Source organism: Podarcis erhardii (assembly GCF_964252035.2).
Source record: "Podarcis erhardii genome assembly, chromosome: 18".
NCBI classification, from domain to species: domain Eukaryota; kingdom Metazoa; phylum Chordata; class Lepidosauria; order Squamata; family Lacertidae; genus Podarcis; species Podarcis erhardii.
In genome coordinates, this window is record NC_138516.1 from 4,369,757 (window position 1) to 4,385,586 (window position 15,830).

Genomic DNA, 15,830 nt, shown 5'->3' on the forward strand with positions numbered 1-15,830 from the left:
CAACTGCTCGCTCGTCGTCGCTGGACAATTATATTAACAGCCTGTCTTCGCAAGGAGAGGGAATCGTAAAGTGTACCCCATTTGCGCGCATGCACACACACACACACACACACAACTTGGTTGAGTGGGGAATCTTCAGACAGATGAGGAAAAGGACATTGACGGGGAACCTTGGATTGTGCAACAGCAAGGATCAGTTCTGGAGCCAAAGCTGAGGACCTAGGAAGAGCCCTGATCGATCATAGAATGGTAGAGTTGGAAAAGGTCCCCAAGTGGTCATCCAGCCCAACCCCTTGAAATGCAGGAATCGCAGCGAAAGAATCCCTGGCAGGTGCCCATCCAAACTCTCTTTCCATCCCCTCCAAGGTCCCCTCAGGGTTCTTTGAGGGAAGTCATGAGATTCAATGATGCATTGTACAGTGGTACCCTCGTTCTCAAACGCCTTGGTACTCAAACGCCTTGGAACCCAAGGAAGAAAGTGTTCCGGTTCACGAACGTTTTTCAGAAGCTGAACGTGCTCCGTTTTGAGTGTTATGATTTGAGTGCGATGCTTCCGTTTTGAGTGTTACGCTGAGGTCTGTCTGTTTTTGCTATTTATTTTGCGTTTTTGTTTTTGTGTCTGTGTGGAACCCAGTTCAGCTACTGACTGACTGATTGATTGATTGATTGATTGTGTGACTGCACTACATTGTTTATTGCTTTCATTTTATGGATCAATGGTCTCATTAGATAGTAAAGTTCATGTTAAATGCTGTTTTAGGGGTTGCTTTGAAAAGTCTGGAACGGATTAATCCGTTTTGCATTACTTTCTATGGGAAAGCACGCCTTGGTTTTGGAATGCTTTGGTTTTGGAATGGATTTCTGGAACGGATTAAGTTTGAGAACCAAGGTACCACTGTATGTGCCTTAGAGGGTGTGGATTTCCCCTGTTTGATTTTTAAACTGGTTGTTTCCCTATCTAATACCCCGAGTGGATACTAGATCGTATTTTTTTAGGTAACCTTTTTCTCCTTAAACTTTAATGTCCCTGTTTTTATTTTTATCTGATCCTATGCCTATACAGCATATAATGCAGGCATGGGCAAACTTGGCCCTAAAGATGTTTTGGGACTACAACTCCCATGATCCCTAGCTAACAGGACCAGTGGTCAGGGATGATGGGAATTGTAGTCCCAAAACATCTGGGGGGCCGAGTTTGCCTATGATTTATTTTCTGAAACTCTTTTGGTTATCCCCCCCCCCCGCATTACTTTTCCCAAATACATATTCAGCGTGAATAGCTGCAACCCATTTCTGAGAAGCCGTCCCAGCGCTAGCCAATAATAAGTAAATAAATCCTGTAACTCTTCTGGGAAACTTATATTCTTGCTCAGCAAGAGTTTGCATCTCTCTTCTCAGAGGAGCCTATAGGCATAATAAGTCACCACCGTTCTAAGCTACCCTTTCCCCTTTCAGTGCACAAAATCCCCCAAGTGTAATGACTATGACTTTCTCGGGGGAAAGTGCATAATTCCACAGCCAAACAGCTCTTAGTGGCAGAAGGTTCTTCTTAATGTTGAGTCAAAAATCTCCCTTCTTGCGAGTTGAGTCTGTGGGTTCAGGTCATGCCCTCTGCAGAGCCAGAAAACAAGCTTTCTCCCTCTCCCATGGGACAACCCTTCACATATTTGAAGGCTAAGCCCCTCAGACTCCCTCAGCTGTTCCTTGCGAGGCTTAGTTTCCAGACCCTGGATCACAAGAAACTGCAAGAAGGCAGAGTGTTACTTTTGTGGTGCCTCCGGCTTTTCCACAAGCTTCTCCTTCTTCGGCGATCCCTCGTAGCCGAGTAAGATTGCCTTCCATAAACATGGTTTTAACCGTGAATCCATAAGTGACTGTGGAGGCCAATTCTGGATCCACACATCATTCCACAGTGGGGACATTGGTTTCCGGGTGGGAGTTGGTCATGGTGAGGGTTTGCCAAGCGTGCCTTCCTCTTAGCACGTTTCTCCCTTGCGTCCTGAGTTCGAGTGTCTTCAAAGCCCACGACACCTTTGGTCAAGGCTGTTCTCCAATTGGAGCGCTCGCAGGCAAGTGTTTCCCAATCATTGGTGTTTATACTGCATTTTTCTCCTGCCAACCTAGCAGTTCGAAAGCACCTCAAAGTGCAAGTAGATAAATAGGTACCACTCCGGCGGGAAGGTAAACGGCGTTTCCGTGCGCTGCTCTGGTTTGCCAGAAGCGGCTTAGTCATGCTGGCCACATGACCCGGAAGCTGTACGCCGGCTCCCTCGGCCAATAAAGCGAGATGAGCACCGCAACCCCAGAGTCGGCCACGACTGGACCTAATGGTCAGGGGTTCCTTTACCTTTACCTATACTGCATTTTTAAAGATTTGCCTTGAGAGAGTCTTTAAACCTCTTTTGCTGGCCACCAGCATGAGGCTTTCCATTTTTAAGGTTGGCCACGGGAAGAGGATACTGGACTGGACGGGCCATTGGTGGCTATTCTTATGTTGTTTTGCTCTAGGTGGGCCTTTCGCCTGATTCACTCGGCCTCAGATAAAAGCAGGGTCTGATTTAGAAAATAGCAGCACTTGGAAATATTTCTCGAATTCAAATTGATTCATCCTCAGACCAGAGTAGGGGCACACAGATCCATCCATTTCATATATATATATATATATATATATATATATATATATATATATATATATATATGCTTTCGTAGATTTTCACGGGTACAGGAATGCAGGTTTTGGTGTCCTCGGGTGTCTTCCCGTGTAAAAGTTGGGGTGTCTAGGCGACGTTTCGACGAGGTCTCACTCGTCATCTTCAGGCTGGTGCTTTCGGCTTCTTGTTACTGGAACAGAGCAGGATCTCAGTGTTTGAGTTCCTATAAATACTGTAGAGGGGGTGTGGTGTATAGCCTCCAATGTTCTGGGCAGAGAGGAAGTTCCCAGGTTAGTGTGCCTTTTCTTCTTTTGTTCCTTAATTAAAAGATACCTACTAGACCAAACCAACAAAGATCTACTCACTCTTCACCTCAAACTCTGTAACAAAATCCACCCTGCACTCTGGGACAAATGCAAACAACTAGCCGTCTGGAGAGCTGAAACGGAGACCTCACATAAGACAGACACACACACCAACAAACTCCACAAACTAGAGAAACGCCAGAAGCCCAGCCACCCTCCACAGCAACCCATGAAACAAACAGTACATAACATATCAGACAGGATCCTCACCACAACTGAAACCAAAGTACTCTCCAAAGGTTTCAACTTTGCAGTCGCCCCGAGACGCATCCCCACGGAAAACATCATATGCGGAGTCGAAGCTAGCCTAACCAAAATCAACCCAGATGAAGCCAATAAAATCAGACTTGAAGTCACCAACATCCTCTGCTCCAGCAAACCACCCAGAAGCAATTTACACAAAGAAGAACAGAAAGCACTCACCAACCTGAGGAAAGACAACAACATAATCATTCTCCCAGCAGACAAAGGTAATGCCACAGTGGTGATGAACACATCGGACTACCAAGCAAAACTATCAAATCTACTCCAAGATCCTGCCTACAAACCTATAAAAACAGATCCCACCACCTACCTGGAAAAAACCACCAAATCCAAAATAAAAGCCTCTCCTATCAGTGAAGAAATCCAGCTAAGAATCATCCCCAGAGAAAAATCATCCAGATGCCCCAAACTCTACGGCCTCCCCAAGATACACAAAGAAGGAACACCACTCAGACCAATAGTCAGCTCCATAGGCTCACCTCTACAAAATCTCGCTAAATTTCTCGCCAAGCAACTTCAGCCCTATGCAGAATCCATCTCTTCACACGTACCAAACTCCTTCCAGTTCATAGAAACAATAAAGAAGCAAAACCTACATCCTAATGACCTACTTGTGAGCTTCGATGTTGTATCTCTCTTCACACAAGTGCCCATTAATGAAGCCTTGACAGCTATTCAAAACAAATACAATCCCCCCGAATACATCTTGGACCTGACCAACCACTGCCTAACCAACACGTACTTCATCCACAATGGACAAAGATACAAACAGATAGAAGGAGCACCTATGGGATCACCCCTCTCACCGGTCATCGCAAACCTGTACATGGAACACTTTGAAACCAATGCTTTAGACAAGTCAGAACACAAACCCAAACTTTGGCTCAGATATGTTGACGACACCTTTGTAATTTGGCCACACGGGAAAGAAAAACTGGATAGCTTCCTCACACATCTCAACAACTTACACCCCAAAATACAATTCACTATGGAAATAGAAGCCAACAACCAACTTCCCTTCCTTGACGTCCTAATCTACAAAAAACCTGATGGCTCCCTAGGACACACTATCTACCGGAAAAAAACACACACCAACCGCTACTTACATGCACAATCACACCACCACCCTGCACAAATAAACTCCGTAGCCAAGACTCTCATCTCCAGAACCAAACGCCTGGCTGACAAAGACCACTTGACAACTGAGTTACAGAATCTCTCAAACGTGTTAATTGCCAATGGATACCAGCAAAACAGGATTACTAAGCTAATCCAAAAGGAAACACCCCCCAAAAACCAAGACACAGAAGAAAACAATGGCATGGCCCTCCTTCCTTATATCAAGGGCACTACAGATAAAATTAGCAAAATCCTCCATAAACACAATATCAAAACAGCCTTTTGCACCAACCAAAAAATAGCCAATATCCTCAGAAACCCCAAGGATAAAATCCAGTTGGAAAACCAAGGGATCTATGAAATACCCTGCAAAGTCTGCCCAGCCACGTACATTGGACAAACAAACAGACGAATAAATGCACGTATCGCAGAACACAAGAATGCCGTCAAAAAAGAAGAAAAAACTTCCTCTCTTTTCCAACACATGAAAGAAACAGGACACGAAATTAATTTTGCAGATTCCAAATTGCTCTTTAACACGGAACATCACCACAAGAGAATAATCATGGAAGCCATCGAGATAGAGAAACACCCTCACAACATGAACAAGCGTGACGACACATCCCGCTTGCCAGACATCTGGAAATTAGCCCTCCCCACAAAAACTGACACCAGATCCAGAGGCACACAGAACGCCAACACCAATCAACCACACCAGACCCAAACCCAGACCCTCTCCACAGATGAATTACAGACACCATCCAGTAGCCAATCCATGGTGGCACCTCCGGATGCTGCACCCCCCTGCAATCCCTACACAGATCTGGCTGACACAAGCCACAAAACCACAGCTCGCCCCTATACACGAAGCCAAGCCAGAGCACAACTAAGTACAGTACAGCCATCTTCTCAGGAAAACTCTTCACAAAGTTCAAGAGGTCAAGACACAAAGACTTTAACAACTAATCCACACCTAATGACCCACCTAAGTGGTACTCAGGATATCACTCAAGAAATCACTCAAGATATCTCTCAAGTAATTAAGGAACAAAAGAAGAAAAGGCACACTAACCTGGGAACTTCCTCTCTGCCCAGAACATTGGAGGCTATACACCACACCCCCTCTACAGTATTTATAGGAACTCAAACACTGAGATCCTGCTCTGTTCCAGTAACAAGAAGCCGAAAGCACCAGCCTGAAGATGACGAGTGAGACCTCGTCGAAACGTCGCCTAGACACCCCAACTTTTACACGGGAAGACACCCGAGGACACCAAAACCATATATATATATATATATATATATATATAATATTTATTCAAATTTTAAAGGTTACAAAAAGAAACAAAAAAGAAAACAAAACAGTACATAAAAGCGAGTCACATCCAAAAAAAGTAAAAAAGCAAAACAGATAAAAAAGAGGAAGAAAAAATAAAAAAAATAAAAAATACATACAATCAAAAAGAAAAAAGAACAAGTCAAACCTTTACATATTTTTCTTTCTTTTTTTCCTTGACCTCCTCACACCTCCCCTCTTTGTATTCTGGTTCAGATAGGTGTTTCAGCAAATCCTTCATCTTTGTTTTTATCCTAATAATTTATCTTAATATACTGTAATTTTTCATTCTCTCTTTCACCAATTATCCATCCATTTTTACTTTATTTAATCTTATTTCTCATTGAAACTAATATATTTGAACTTATTCTCTTAAGACGTTTCCCCTAGGGTCATAAAAATTTCATTCCACGATTTTTCCATCTCCCATTAAAAATTTCTTTAAAAATAAATAAATAAATATCTCAATATATACACTTTAAATTCCCAATTTTCTTCCACCATCTCCCCTCCCCGGTCTCGGCCCCTACCAAAAGTTCCATCAACCTCCAACAGTCCATCAACCTTAAATCCGAGGCTCTTAACTCTTCTTCATGTCCCATCTGCCGATCTTCTTGATAGTCTTTGGTACTAAAAAGCAATTCTCGGGGGGGCTCCAACCCGACGATGGTTACAGATCCATCCATTTCAGTCCTCCCAGTTTCCTGTTTTCCCAATCTTCAATTCAATTATCTACATTTCTGCACCAAAAGGAGTTAATTAAAAAAAAAATCCTCATGGAAATCCTTCAACAATTTCATGCAAAGTTTTGGGCGCAGTTTTGACCGAACTGCACATTTCTGCCCCAGCAGTTTATATCCTAGCAGAGCGCATCTTTGAGCGTCGTGCTCACCGCCAAATTCAGTTTTCATTCAATGTGTACTTGCTACAGTCATACCTCAGGTTGAAGCAGCTTCAGGATGAGTATTTTTGGGTGGCACTCCGCTGCAACCTGGAAGTAACAGAGTTACTTCTGGGTTTTGCCACTCGCACCTGCGCAGACGCTCAAAAGGATGTCACGCGCATGCACGGAAGCGGCGAATTGCGATCCGCGCACGCGCAGACGTGGGTTGTGTTCGCTTCAGGGTGCAACCGGGGCTCCAGAACGGATCCCGTTCACATCCAGAGGTACCACTGTATGTGCATTTTTGTAAACATGGGTTGCATAAGTGCATTGTGGGATTTGGGTAATTGTGGTTGTTGAAGGTTGTGTTTCGGTTCTATGTACTGTTGTAAACAAAAATTGCCCTTTTCCCTTACGGGGTATCCAAGAGCTCATATAGAGTCCTTACATAGGTTCCCTATTGGTAGGAGAGAATAACAGAGGCCAACCAGAGAATATTGAGAAGCAAAGCAGCTAGTAAGCTTGATCTTTATTGAACTGTTGCAACAGGGTGCTCCCCTCACCCGCAGGAGAGGAGGAGGACCCCCAAAATTGCTGTGCAAGGGCTTATAAAGACTTTTGAAATTCCCATCCTGTAGATCAAGACCACCCCCAGAAACATTATGCATTCATCACAGAAGGGGTGTAACCTAAGACCACGCCTCAGATACATCACACCTGCATCACAGAAAAGGCGGTCTAAAACAGAAATTTGAATCTTGTTTTTCTCCTGTTGTTGTTTATCTCCTGTCTGGCAGGTTATTTGACTGGATTGCCTGGGGAGCCTGGCCAGTCTTTTGTAATGATGAATACAGTGGTGCCTCGCAAGACGAAATTAATTCGTTCCGCAAGTCTCTTCGTCTTGCGAGTTTTTCGTCTTGCGATGTACGGTTTTCCATAGGAATGCATTGAAAATCAATTAATGCGTTCCTATGGAAACCGCCTTCCCCCGACCTCTTCTGGCGGGCGGCATTTTAAAATCGCCCGGGACAGCGGAGGACTTCTCCGCTGTCAGGGCAATTTAAAAGCCCCTGGGAAGGCAAGCAGGGGGGACAAAGACTTTTGCCCCCCGCCTGCCTTCAGAAGAGGTCCAGGACAGGCTTCGCGGACCTCTCCGCAAGCAGCGGGAGCGCTCCTTGCGGAGAGTTGCCAGCGCACCCAGGCTTCGCGGCCCCGCCGCCCAGCTTCGGGACATCGTTCCGATGCCAGGCGGCGGGGGGAGGCTTTCTCGCCCCGCCGCCCGGCATCGGGACGATGCCCCGAAGCCGGGCGGCGGGGGGAGGCGTTCCCGCCCCGCCGCCCGGCATCGGGACGATGCCCCGAAGCCGGGCGGCGGGGGGAGGCTTTCTCGCCCCGCCGCCCGGCATCGGGACGATGCCCCGAAGCCGGGCGGCGGGGGGGAGGCGTTCCCGCCCCGCCGCTCGGCTTCGGGACATCGTTCCGATGCCGGGCGGCGGGGGGAGGCGTTCCCGCCCCGCCGCTCGGCTTCGGGACATCGTTCCGATGCCGGGCGGCGGGGGGAGGCGTTCCTGCCTCGCCGCCCGGCATCGGGGCATCCTTCCGAAGCCCGGCGGCGGGAGGAGGTGTCCCCGCCCCACCGCCAGGCTTCGGAGGAGGTCCGAGGACAGCGGGGAAGACGAGCTGCGCTTCCCCACTGTCCCGGAGATTTCCCTATGGGCTGTCATCTTGCGAAGCAAGCCCATAGGGAAATTCGTCTTGCGAAGCGCCTCCAAAACGGAAAACCCTTTCGTCTAGCGGGTTTTCCGTCTTGCGAGGCGTTCATCTTGCGGGGCACCACTGTACAGGCTCACACCCTAGTCATATCTTAAATGTGTGAGCAAAGAGACAATGGGGAGGTTTCCCACTTTGACCTTGCAGAGAAAACATTTGCTCAGTTTAGGAATCAAAATGGTTCCAGGTTGGTCTTCCTGTGCTGGTCTATGTATGTGCTTGGTTGGTACGCTTATGAACATTACCATATATCTAAGACCATAAAATTCCTATCACAGTACCTTTTCACAATGTGAGAATTCGATAAATGTAGTTTTAAATGTGAGCTGGATCCAATTTCTCTTCTCTCTCCCCCCCCCCCCCCCCGCAATCCCTAGCCCAACATTAACAACATTTGCGCAGAAATAGGATACAGGAGGCAGGACTTCTCTGTCTTCTCCTCTTGCTCCCCCCCCCAAATAAAACCCGAATCTTGCAACCTTTCCTGAAAGGTGAGTTGTGCCAACTTGAGTTGCCCTTTTCCGAACCCTTCCCAGCTCCTCAATTGACCTTCTCTTTTCCCCCCTCACTGTTTTCCTCTCACAGATGCCTTGTCAGCCTCTTCATCTCAAGATGTTTCCACTCTGAGGAGGACAAATCCAATTTCCCCAGCAATTTCCTCTCACTTCTTACTTCAGGCAACAAGTATTTCCTGTATTCCCTTTGCATTTCACACCTAGGCTTCTCAAAAGCAACAGCATAGTTCTCCTATCTGAGGAAAAACCAAACAAACTAAAAATCTGTGGCCTTTCCTAAAACTACATTATTTCCCCCCTTTTTATCCTCCCCTCCCCATCCCTCCTTCTCTCCCCCACCAAAGACTTCCCTCAGCAACCTTCTCTGAATTGTTTGCACATATTATTCTCTGCATGTTAAAAGTTGTACCTTATCTCTCATATATTCTATTAATAAATTTGTGGATGTTTATTCAAAACCTGCCAAGGAGTCCAAATCATTTTCTTGTTTTTTTAAATAGTTTGTAAAAAGTTCCCAACCTTCCTTGAAGTCATGATTGTCCTTCTCAAGTAGTTTATGTGTCAACTTTGCCAACTCGGCATAACCCATCAGTTTTTCTTGCCATTGTTCTTTCGTTGGGATTTCCAGAAGCATTTCCCCCCATCCCGTTCTGCATTAACTTGCAAACTTTTGTTTCAAACGACCCCCAAGGTAACTTTAAATGTACAATTAAGTAGGTGTTTTCCCTCTGGACACTCACATTTTGCCCTCGCAACTCATATTTGTAGAACGTTCTCAATCACAATGGCGCTTCTAAACATTTTCCTTATATAGTACACATTTCTAACTCCTCGCCATATGCGAGGACACATTTCCCCTCACGATATGCATTTCTAACCACATTTGCCTCATGAAATGCCTTTCCAATACACATTTCCCATTGCTATACAGTGGTACCTTGGTTTGCAAACGCTTTGGATTACAACCGCTTTGGATTACAACCACGTCAAACCCGGAAGTGCATGTCCCTTTTTTTGGATTACAACCCATTTTGGGGGATTACAACTGGACTTCCGGAATGGATTATGGTTGTAAACCAAGGTACCACTGTACAGATTTCTAGACATTTTTCCATAACTGCATCCGCCAAAACTTATTTGCACTGTTGAATTTATCTTAATGCTGCCAGCGTTTTCAAGTGTACTTAATTCCCTTCCCCCATATAGTCAATCCAATCTTCTTTAAACGTACAGTATGTTCTTTTTGTTCTTTTTCTATATGTTAGGTCTGCAAGCTGTGCAGATTCCATTAATTTTAAGTTGCCATTCTTCTTTAGTTGGGACTTCGCTCAATTTCCATTTTTGGGCTAACACAGGCCACAGTAGTGGCATAAACAAATAATCTTTTTTGACACCTGAGAATTTCTGTCCGGATTATTCCCAACAAAAAAGAAACCTTTTTTTTTTTTTAAAGTACTTTTAAGCATTATTTTCAATTCATTATGGATTATTTCCCAGTACTCTTTTACACTTTTACAGGTCCACCACATATGATACAAACGTACCCTCAGTCTCATTGAATCTCCAACACTTATCCGATTAAGTCTTAGATATCTTAGCAAGTCTACTCAGAGTTAAGTACCATCTGTAAATCGTTTTCAGGTAGTATAGGATCCATAAGAACTCTTCCTTGTTTGGGTTCCTATACAGTGGTACCTTGGTTTATGAACTTAATCCGTTCTGGAAGTCCGTTCTTAAACCAAAGCATTCTTAAACCAAGGCATGCTTTCCCATAGCAGCGGGGGATTCAATTTACACATGGAACACACTCAACATGTTCTGCTTCCAAGGCAAATTTCACAAACCAAAACATCTACTTCCGGGTTTGCAGCGTTCTTAATCCAAGTTGTTCCTAAACAAAGCTGCTCTTAAACCAAGGTACCACTGCATTATGTATTGAATTATGTATTACCTATCACTTTGAGCGATCGCCAAAGAAGAAGAAGTAGTATTGAAATGAGTAGGTGCTGGACTGCATATTGGAACAAACCATTGACACGCATTCCTGGTCTTGAATGGAACTGCCGTCCATTTTGTGGAAATGTTCAGGGATGCAGGAGAGGATATATTGTCTGATTATAGCCTTTCCAACTTGTGTTAACAAGTTCACAATTTAGCAGAGTAACATCCCCCTTTTTAAACTCACAGTGGACGCGTTTGCTCAGGCTTGCTAAAGCCTCTATAATAACTGTTCTGGTATCTTCCCCTTATTCCCTCATAAAAGATAAGACACGACACAGTCTTCTATAAAAATATAAAAAGAGTTTACTTACTCATATTCTGTTCACAATCGGATCCCAGAAGGCAGACTTAGCTTAGAAAAGTAACATACACCTGGAAACTATCTCCTAAGGAGACAGTCCCTTTGTCCTCCCTTGGCTGGAGGCCAAGAGAGCATCTTTGGCTAAGCAGATGTTGCTTCTTTGATGCATGTAGTCAAAGAGAGAGAGATGGCTGCCCTGCCCTGTGCTTTTGTCGTTACCTGCACAGGTGAGGCCACACCCACCTCTGGTCCCATGCAGAGAAAGTCTGTCCCAGCCCAGAAGGAAACAGGAAGTTGACCTGCTGGCTGGACAAACATTCCTCCCCATGTGTAAACATGCTCACTCTAGGAATGTTGTGCTTGACTGCTCTTGTGTTTCACATCCCACACATTTGGGAGACATAGCAATCACAATTGCATTTTAGAACGAAGCAAAAACCAACCACCACCATTAGGATCCAAGGGCAGTGTTGGCAAATGGGGGCGAGGTCAGGGAGGGCAACGAGGGGCAGAAATGGCTCAGAGAAGAACACCACTGAACCATCACAACAGATAAGCCAATGCAATCACCCCCCTCAAAAAAAAAGGGGGGAAGCAGGTTTCTAAAACATCTGAACATGAACTGTCAGATCACATCCCAAATGTTTGTTTGCAATCAAGAGTTGGACAGGACATGTCACTCACCCAGACTGACAGGCGAGCTGCCATTGGAAAACATTTCTAAATTAGGCTAAATAAGTGCTGATTCCTTAATTAATTAGCATGGTTGGAAGCTGCAGCAGCAAGGGTGGCATGTAACGATCATTCCGGCCAGAGGCTGAAATTGTGAAATGATATTATGAAGGATGGGATCAGTCCCAAAACCTGGTGTGAAGTACTCTGTTCTAAGTACTGATGTGGGTTTCTTGGGTGTGGAGAAGGAACTGAACGGGGAAATTTTCCTAGGATGCAAATCAGGCTGGTTTGCCTTTAGTAAACAGATCTAAAAACGTTGAATTTGCCCAGCTTACCCCAATATCAGGTAAAGGTAAAGGGACCCCTGACCATTAGGTCCAGTCGTGACTGACTCTGGGGTTGCGGCGCTCATCTCGCTTTCTTGGCTGAGGGAGCCGGCGTCCAGCTTCCGGGTCACGTGGCCAGCAGGACTAAGCCGCTTCTGGCGAACCAGAGCAGTGCACGGAAACACCGTTTACCTTCCCACTGGAGTGGTACCTATTTATCTACTTGCACTTTTGACATGCTTTTGAACTGCTAGGTTGGCAGGAGCAGGGACCGAGCAACGGGAGCTCACCCCATTGTGGGGATTCCAACCGCCAACCTTCTGATCAGCAAGTCCTAGGCTCTGCGGTTTAACGCACAGTGGCTTACTCACAAGCAAATAGATGCAGGGTGAGATCCTACACACTATGTTGAAATATCTTAAACTCACTTATTTTGTGTCCAGTAGAGAAAGCAGAAATTATCATTTTAATATCGTTATTTTTTAAGTCAATATTGTCATAAGAATAACCAAACAAGTGTAAAAATATATATAATGGAATGGATTCCTGAATAGTTAAAATAGCACTGGAATATTTCTAGGATTGAATTGCTTTTGGGTCCCCCCCCCCCTTTTTCACTAAGTACTTTTTGGATGCATTTTAATATTTTCAGCATCTGTGGTTTATATCCAATGCTCAGAATTGTCCCACTGAGATTAATGGCCTTGATTTAGGTCCATTCATTTCAATGGGTCTACTCTGAGCAAGGCTTAGTTGGAGACAGCCCTAAATGTGTTGAATGTGATGAATAATGGTAGTGAGTTTATAATTAATATAAATCAGAAATAAATATGAACAAAGACTTATGCTGGAACAGAACATCTGGAGGGTCACAACTTCCCGCCCTCTGCACATGGTCAGGAACCAGCCAACTAGCCGGTTTCTTGAATTTTTCAACTTCCTAATTCTCCAAATGAGGGGTGCTGAAAGGTTGCGAAATGACTTGGGAATTCAAAAGACATTTCAGTTAAATCAATTTAATTTTGTTTTGCTTGGTAACTAAAATGTTTGTAAAATCTGCATAGAAATCATAAAAATAATAATAATTGCCAAGTACTTGCAGATATGTTATATTATTATTATCAGCATTGCCATCATTATTGTTATTATTTAACATTCCCAGACATTTTCAGAAGGTAGAAAGCAGTTTATACACTTCTTCATCAAACATAGAATTATCAAGCTAAATATTGCAAAAGTAATAGCAGATGTGAATTCCTCATACCTCACAACATATTTTTAAGAAATCACACTGAATTTTTTAAATTTTTTTTGCAAAAAATAAGTTTTACAGGATATTACGTTCCTTCTCCTATCTGGTTTTCAACACTAGTCAGTATTCTGGGTCCACTGAACATGCTCATTAGGTTAGGGGTCTTTTTTGGGGGGGGTGTCATTGGGTGCTGAAAGCTCCCCTGTTCTGCTGTTTTGGCTACATGTGATGTGACAGTCATCTCCAGGCTTGACTACTGTAATTCGCTCTATGCGGGGCTGCCCTTGAAGCTGTCCCAGAAACTCCGGCGGGTGCAGAATGCTGCAGCGAGGCTCCTCACGGGGTCTCTGCCATGGGAGCATATTCACCCAGTGCTTTTCCAGCTGCATTGCCTCCCGGTGGAGTACAGGGTCAGATTTAAGGTGCTGGTTTTGACCTTTAAAGCCCTTCACGGCCTAGGACCCTTGTACCTACGGGACCGCCTCTCCCGATATGCCCCATGGAGGACCTTAATGTCCATATATAGCAACACCCTAGAGGTCCCGGGCCCTAAGGAAGTCAGATTAGCCTCAACCAGAGCCAGGGCCTTCTCAACACTGGCTCCGGCCTGGTGTAACGCTCTGTCACAAGAGACCAGGGCCCTGCAGCATCTGATTTCTTTCCGTAGGGTCTGTAAGACAGAGTTGTTCCACCTGGCCTTTGGCTTAGAATCAGTTTGATTCCCTCCCCCTCTTTCTTTTTCCTTTCTCCTCCTATGAAGAGACTGCATCCTAATGTTTTAATGTTGTATCTTAATCTTTTAAATTGTATTTTAATCAACTTGTTTTTATTATTGCTTGTTTTGCCGCCCTGAGCCTGGTCTTGGCTGGGGAGGGCGGGGTATAAATAAAAAAATTATTATTATTATTATTATGTACATCCTGCACATTGGAAGCACAAGAGGAGTGATGGGCCCAGCAGTGACACGGTTAACTTGTTCATCTTTAAAGGAAGCATTCAGGCGTCTGGACTATCGCTGCAGCTCTGGCTTATATTTTATAGCTGCCTTTTAAATTGTTAATGCCTGCCACTTCACTGAATGCTATATGTCGCCTTTTGGCTGTGGGGCGGGGTAATTTTTATTTATTTATTCCTTAGTCCATCAGTAGAGAGAAATGGGTGCCCTTCCAGACCGCTTCATTGAGACTCTCTGCCACCACAATTTCCTTTCTTTCCATTCTTGCCGCTGTAGTTGCATACATGAATAAGTTTCTATACGGTTTAGGTAGCTCTGTCCCTACAATTCCCAAAATAACCCCCTTCTTTTGAGGGGAACATTTCTCTGTCCACTTTCTCTGCACGATTCCACGCAGTTCCAACATGTTGCCTCCAATGGCTAATTCACACTTTCCTCTGCGTATTCCATGCCCAATGGCTCTTTCTTTTGCTTCGGAGCGTTCTCCACAAAAAAGCAACAAGCCACTCTTCGCTGCTGAATCGTCAGTCTGCAAAAAACCAACCCCAATGGCTATTTGTTGAGAAGATTGTGGGGTGTAGGTGTCAGACGCTGAAGGGGCAGCAGGGTTTAGTGAGCAGGAAGAGCCGGTGACAGGGAGCAGTGCAGACTCAGAGGCTGAAGCAGAGGAGGGGAGTCAAGAGGCTGCAGAAGAATCCAGGGAGTCTCCCCCTCCTGCTGCAACAAACTCCCTTCCTTCCTGGTGAAGTGAAGGACATGAGGCAGGAGTTGGTAATGCAGGTGAGCTGTGCAGGAGCAAGCTGCCAGCTAGCTCTGCGGAAGCTCCTTTTATTGGCACAATATGCAAAACCAGTCAGGTACGTTTTGCACTGTGACCTTTACACTGTAGGGATGATCGCTGGGTCCAGAGCACACTCCTCACCCACAGGCAGCCTCAGCCTGCCTGCACGCGTGACCTTGGGGTGCAGAGCACATTGCCCCTCACAGACAAAGCCACAGCTGTCTGAACATCATGCCCTCTGTCTAACCTTTTGCGGTCTCAGTAGTCTGCGGTGCCCTGTCTGTAACCTTTGTCTCTGAGACCCTTGTCTCCTTCGTCATACACTGTGCAAGGGGGAAATGACGCGGTGGAAACAGGTGCCAAAATAACTTTATACCACCCCACTATCTCGGGACTAGAAGATGTGTAAAGGTTACAGCCCAAAATGTATCTGCCTGGGTTTGCATATTGTGTCAATAAAAGGAGCCTCCACAGAGCTGGCCGGCAGCTTGCTTACAGCTCACCTGTGTGCAGCTCACCTGCATTATCAACTCCTGCCTCATGTCCTTCACTTCATTAGACATCTTCCAATCCCGAGATCGTGGGGTGGTGCAAAGGTATTTTGGCACCTGTTTCCACCGCGTCATTTTCCCCTTG